This window comes from Mastomys coucha, chromosome X, assembly GCF_008632895.1.
Source record: "Mastomys coucha isolate ucsf_1 chromosome X, UCSF_Mcou_1, whole genome shotgun sequence".
Taxonomy (NCBI): domain Eukaryota; kingdom Metazoa; phylum Chordata; class Mammalia; order Rodentia; family Muridae; genus Mastomys; species Mastomys coucha.
The window spans coordinates 129,496,419-129,503,325 of record NC_045030.1 but is presented as its reverse complement, the minus strand read 5'-3'; the positions used below and the strand labels follow the sequence as shown (position 1 = coordinate 129,503,325).

General features: G+C 38.6%; 1 long non-coding RNA gene across 1 annotated transcript in view; it reads right to left on the bottom strand.

Moving 5' to 3' along the window:
• LOC116094659 overlaps nucleotides 1–3,294 on the bottom strand; it is an 8,843-nt gene extending 5,549 nt beyond the window's left edge. The window contains exons 1-2 of the long non-coding RNA XR_004120259.1: nucleotides 3,234–3,294; nucleotides 472–588 (exon numbers count right to left, since the gene is read on the bottom strand). This is a non-coding gene — a long non-coding RNA (uncharacterized LOC116094659). The remainder of the gene's footprint in view (nucleotides 1–471; nucleotides 589–3,233) is intronic.
• Between the last annotated feature and the right edge of the window lie 3,613 nt (nucleotides 3,295–6,907).

Here is a 6,907-nt window from a genome sequence, read left to right as displayed (position 1 = left end):
TTATAATATTCCTGTGTTTAAGAAATACAGAATTAATAAAGAAATACAAATATATTTGCTTATATATAAGTAGGATTTACATAAACTACTCTTTGTAATATAAGCTATGGTAAGGGAATTAAATGTTCACCATTATAGTACTATATATACACTTTCACAATATACAAGTTAAATTCATTACAAATTTCATACATTTGTTACATGAAAATGTATTTACATGTATACCAGGCCACAAAGGTAAAGGTTCCATATTTGCTAATGTAAGTCTCCTGCCATTTATTCAGAAGTCTAAAAATGAAAAAAAAAGTATTGAAATGATTGTTCCTCTTAAATTAGACATTTTAAAGCAAAGAAACAGGCTGAAAGTTATTTAATAATACCTAGTATATACCCTGGTATCCTACAGGTGCCCTGTTAACTATTCAGGTTTCTAGAAAACTCTGTAAGATGGGACTGGACGCCAACCCCTACCTTTTTACTGCCATCTGTGTTCAAGCTGCAGTTCAGGCTTCTTCCATGAGGTGGCACAAATATATCTCAATCACCAACGTAAGGTCTAACTGTGGCTCCATAACCAAGCTGCAAGGTCTATGAGGAGAAAAACAGACAAATCAATAGTGTCTGAAAAATGGACATCTAAAAAAGATGACTTTAAAATACTACTACTCTGGGGGCATGTGTATGATGAATGACAGGTACCAGTGGCAGAGAACTAGGGGCCGTATCTGCAGATAAGAGCTCTGCAGGAGAACAAACATCTACACTAGACTGTACATCTATAGATGTACACAAACATCACTGTACATGTATAGATGTACAGCATCTATAGAATGGAACTAATACAAGCAGAAGAAAGACAGAAAGGAAGATAGTTTTACATTATCATAAAACACTGTTCAGTTATTCATCTGCAACATGGGGATCTGCCTCAGTATCTCCTTTATAAAGATGCTGTGAGTAGAAATCTGTCAATGAATAAAAAATTACTTGATACGTAAGGAATTGCGACAAACTATTGAGATAGGCATGTAGACTGGTTCATTCCTGGAGTTCCAGCTGCCAAGGAAGTTAAATTAGGAGGATCACAACTTTGTCTGGGAGACAGGCAAACCCCTGACTCAGATTTTTTTTTTTAAGAACCCGGATATACATAGGCTTATGCTTACAATCCTAGCACTCAGGAGGCTAGAACTTGATGATTGATGTGAATTTAAATGCAGTCTGGGTTATACAGTGAATGAAAGCCCAGCCTGAGCTATGTTAGGAGCCCTCTTATTGGTGACCCTGGGTCCAGGGATACAGATCCTTCACAGTACAGTACCTTCACAGACTGAGCAAGTTCTAGGTTTCATCTCCAGACCTTCAAAGAAAGGTCTAGGGGTGTAGTTCAATGGTAGAGAGGAGGAAAAGAGGAGTTAAGACTTTAAGAAGGGAGAAGAGGAGGAGAGGAGTAGGAAAAAAGAAACAGAGTGAAGCTCAAATATAATTAGTGTACAATTGAAAGTAATCTAATTTAAGGTATATTTAGTGACTGTTAATTACATACATTTTCCCATTTCATCTGCTATGAAACTGTCTTGGCTTAGGTAGTGAAAAGAGTAAGAATTAAAAAAGAAAGAAGGGCAGAAAGCCTTTTTAGCTACCATTCTCATTAGAGAACGGCTCAGTGATAGGAGAGTACTTTGAGAGCAACAGAACTTCATAAGAAGTTGGGATGTTTCTGATGCTGCTTTACTAATGTAGCCACAGGCCTGGGTGTGCAGCTTAGGCAAATCAGTTACCTAGCAGGTCAGCAGCATCTCTAGGATGAACCATGCTTTTAGCAATCAGAGCATGTCTCCACTTTCTAGATTTCAGTAAAGACCACTCTTCTGGCATTTCCTGGCATGCTTCTCTCTACACTCCTAACAAAGCCCGTCGAATGCAGAGTAGGCTTCTCCAATTACTTACATAGTTAACTCAGCAATGAAAAAAAAATGAGGAAAGACTGTGTGAAAACACCCAGTGCCTGGTGCTATAGCTTCCAGATGGGAGACATGCTTACACAGCAGGATTCAGGGTAAAAGCTGAGTCACTGCCTCATTCAGAATAGCATTCCAAGATTCATCAAAACAGGAATTAAAGAACATCTGCAGGACTTTCCTTGTGCATCTAAAACTAGTAGGAGAAAGGAAAATGCACACATGTCAACATGGCAATGTAAAACCAGAATGTATTCTACACAGGCTTTATCTCTCAAACAAGCAAGAGGCTTGCATGGTCGCTAGGACACAGTTGACAAGTAACTTCTGTCAACCACTCTTCTGTTTACCAGGATGGTCAAGGTTCTAGACCCACAGAGCTGGCTTAGATGAATATGATGAAAATGACAGACTTAGGTCAAGAGAAGTGGAAAATGTTTCAGAAATGGAAAACGTTTCATGTTCAATACACCAAGAGGCTATTTAAGACTATTTGAATTTGAACACATCACAGCTGAGAGGTGTGTGTGTGTGTGTGTGTGTGTGTGTGTGTGTGTGTGTGTGTGATTTTTACTGTGCACAAATATCAACCAAAAGGCTGTGTTACATAGGAAGGATACATGTAATTTATCAATAAAATAAAAAATAAAATTCAAAGTCAAATGACAACTGTTTTGGAAGGTAAATTCTATACATTCTATTACTGGTCCAAACAGTGGAAAAATCTGAAAGCTATAAAAAGGCAGGCAATGTACTGGCATAGTATATTACAACAAAAAGAATAATTCAGGTTGGAGGTAAAGGGTAGTGGCAAAACGTGTACTTAATAAGCTGAAGGCTCTGTGTTAACTTTTAATCACTGCAAAATTAAATCAAATGAAAAAATAAGAAAATACTATTGTTATATGCAGTAGATGGGTAAATATAAAAATGCTGTGAATAAAAGAGAACAGTTCAAAAATGCCAAAATTTAACTAAAAGAATTTCCACGAATCTAGTTAAATAGATTTCTGGTACATGAATGCTATAGCAACAGAAATGCCGTACTTACATAGGTACAGGGCATTAGGAAGGTCAGAGAGGCTAAGTACTACAGAACAGGAGACCTCCTTTACTGGGAATTAATGATGATAGTGTGGAGATCTATGTTTAGAAAACATAGTTGGCTATTATTATAACAGACCAATATATATGATTTTACTATTTTTGAAACTGCTTAATTTAAGTATCTGACATTTTGACAACTTTAGTGAATACTTGATAAGTCCCCACCTTCATGAAAATCATTACAGATTTTTTTTTTCAAAATGGGAGGTTGGTGAGGTGGCTCATCCAGTAAATGCAGTTGCTGTCAAGCTTGAATGCCCGAGCTCCTTTCCAAGTCCCTGTCTCACACAAATAAACGTAATAAAAACATTAAAAGATGGTACCTTAGAATAATACATATTAAAATCTCAAATATTCAAACAATGACATAGCTCAATAACTGAGATCATTGACTGTTGTTCAAGTATATGTTGACCCATCAAGTATGTGTCCTGTACCTTATGAGAATCTGATATTCAGTTCATAGCATAGGGAAGCTGGGCTGAGAACAGAATTATTTCCTGTGCCATCTTCCAATGTACTATCTACCTGGAAATGGAAACTGGGCCCAGGACAACCTGGAATAGGACAACAAATTATCTGGGGGCCAAGAGGTTACTACCTCTCTCAGGAGACAATACATGGCCAAGTCCTAATGTAGGAACCAGTTGACTTGGTTCTGAAATCCTTGAGTCTTTCAACTATTAAGGGGTGTTCAGCCACTACCATGGGGCTTCCATACATTCAGCTGAGCCCAAACATCTGATTTTCTCACCACATTACATAGGTCTCCATCAAAAATATCACATTGGTTGCTTTAATGACATCAGGTTTCTATGGCAACCGTGACTCACCGGATGTTTTAGAAACTGTAAAATGTCTCTTTGTAGCCCTCCCTTCTGTGCCCCTACATTTCTCAGAACAAAGCAAAACAAAACAACACAATAAAACTAAACTAAACTAAAACACTGGCTCCAATCAGCCCACATGAAAACACATTCATTAGAGATATTGAGATGGGAAGCTGATAATTAGCCAAAGAAGTCTAACAGGTTAACTAAGCATTTTCCTGTAACTGTGATCCTGCTCTTCTTGCCAGATCACCTTGGTCTTCATGAAATGTTCTGGTTGTCATGGTTTCCTTGATTCAGTCGTTACTATGGTAACCGTGATGCACAGGCTTATTCTCACACAACTCTCCCCTTCTCCCTTTCACGCAGCCTGCCTCCCCATCCCTTTTGAAAGCAAAATAAAATGTCTTTGCTTTGTTGGCAACCACATAAGAAGCATAATCAGAAGGTCTAGGGGGAGAAGCAGGCAACTGAGAGAATATTCTGTGAAACAGAGTGCTTCTTTTATGAGAAATTTTGTTTGCTATAAAAGTAGCCTTAGCAAGCACTATCTGTTCACACTTAGTCAGGGATATTTTCTTAGCCTCTTGGAAATGAGGTAGCATCACCAATATTTACAAAGAAAATTATACAAATTAGCAGAAAAATATGACATAGTCCAAAAATATTCTTATATGGAATGATTCTGATTCTTTTGGAGAACCTGGTAAGTATCAAAGAATACTGAAAATACATATACTATACAAAACAAGGTAGTTCCTGCATGCCTTTACAGTCCCAGCAGGTATAGGGTAGCACAGGGATGTAAGCGAGTAATTGACAGAGGATACGGTGCAATGGGTCTGGAAAGTTGTACTATAGCACCCGGGACAGAGAAGGTATGGGAGAAGGTCTGGAAAGCCTATTTAGTATGGGGATAATGGAGGCAAAATATTCTGTTCTATGTGAGGGATCTCTTCATAGTGTGGCCACCTCATTCTATACTGAGGGAAGAAGAGGTAGTTCAATGAATTCTAGGTAGAAATGGGATCAACAGAGAATGGAACTACTTTAATATATAGGGGGTATATCTAAACAACTGCAATAATAGTAAGTCAATTGCTCCATCACACTTGTTACTCTTTAAAAAATGCATTCCTTTGCATTAAGAAAGAGGAGGAGACAGAGGTGGCAGAGGGGGAGGAGGAAAAAGAGGAGGATCATGCCTGGGAAGATGGTTCATTAGTAAAGTGCTTGTTGGGTAAGCTTAGGACCTGAATGCAGATCCACAAAACTTGTGAAAAAAATTGGTCATATCAACAGAGTGTGCCTGTAGTTTTGGTGCTAGTGAGAGACATGTTGCTCCCTGACGTCTAGCCAAATCAGTGAGCTCCAGGTTCAGCGAGAGACCTTGTCTCAAAATACATAGTGGAGAGTAATAGAAGGATAAAATAAACATCAACTTTTGGTCTTCACCCACACTCAGACACACACATACACACACACACACACACACACACACAGAGAGAGAGAGAGAGAGAGAGAGACAGACAGACAGACAGACAGACAGACAGACAGACAGACAGACACACACACAATCTAATAGCCACACAAAAATAAAAGAGAGAGATCAAGCTAGGAATTCTAGTAGCTCCTCAATTTCAGCTTCTGGAGGGTGAGGCAGGAGAATATCAACTTCAAAGCCAACCCAGGCTATAGTAAGACCTTGTTTTAAACTCCAAGCAAAACAAAATGAAAAGGAACTATAAAGAACAATAGAGCTGCAGAGTGGTGGCGCACGCCTTTAATCCCAGCACTCGGGAGGCAGAGGCAGGTGGATTTCGGAGTTTGAGGCCAGCCTGGTCTACAGAGTGAGTTCCAGGGTAGCCAGGGCTACACAGAGAAACCCTGTCTTGTGAAAACAAAACAAAACACAATACAACAAAACAAAAAAAAAAACAAAACATAAGAATAATGGAGATGCATATCATCTGGGGGTCCAGAGGAAGGTTTGCAACTTTGAGTGTCTCAGACCAGAGCACCGAGGAAAAGAACGTGGCATAGGTTTAGAGCTTACCTCCAAATTCCAGAATTTTCTAGAATTGCTGAACTAATGGGAGGAATCCTACTGAAACTGTTATGGGAACATCTGAAACAGAGATTACTTCCTTCTTCCCACCTGAAATAAGATGAAAGAACACCTGTGAGTGCTCAGAGTACCCAACAAAGTTCAAAGCATGGACTCTGTCCAACCCAGAAGGACATCTGAAGATGAGCCTGAGCTTGCTCACCTGTGTAAAAAGGACAGGCCAGTCTTTTCTTTTTTTCTCTGAGAATAGGGAGAATTTATTCCAGGGATGCAAGCATGACTAGACATATGCAGAACCATTAAGTGTAATACACCACAAATAGAGAATTATATTATTTTCCAAAAACATTCAGAAGTGGCTCTTAACCAAGCCCAACATTCGCTCAAAGTTAAACAAACAAAACAAATGATAGAACTTAAGGAACACATACTGATGTGCACCATTTTTTTCACAAACCTATTGACAGTACTATAATATATGCAGAGAAGTATTATCCATGAAAGTCAGAAATAATGTCAGGTTGTTTGTTGGTTCATGTTTTTATCAAAGTTCTTTAGAGGCAGAGATCTGAAAATCTCTGTCTGTTTCTTGCCAGTCTGCCCTATATTGTGAGTCCAAACCAGCCATGTGTGATATGGAGACATTACCTTAAAATAAATTAACATACAGTACAAAAGTATGCTCATTTTCCTTATTCTAACTCAAAATAGTCTTTAAAATATTACAAAGGGTTAACATAAATTTAAAGAAAATAATGGGGGAAAAAGGAGAAAATGTTCAGGCCAGTCTCTCTTATGGAGATGCCCTGGGGCTAACTAAGGAAACATGCTGAGTGTGTGTGTCACAGAGTGAGACATTAGGACATTTGTTAACTTTTAATTGTTGGGACACAGCTGCAAGGTCTGGCTGAGCTTTAGATCTAAGGCAGGCACCATGAAAA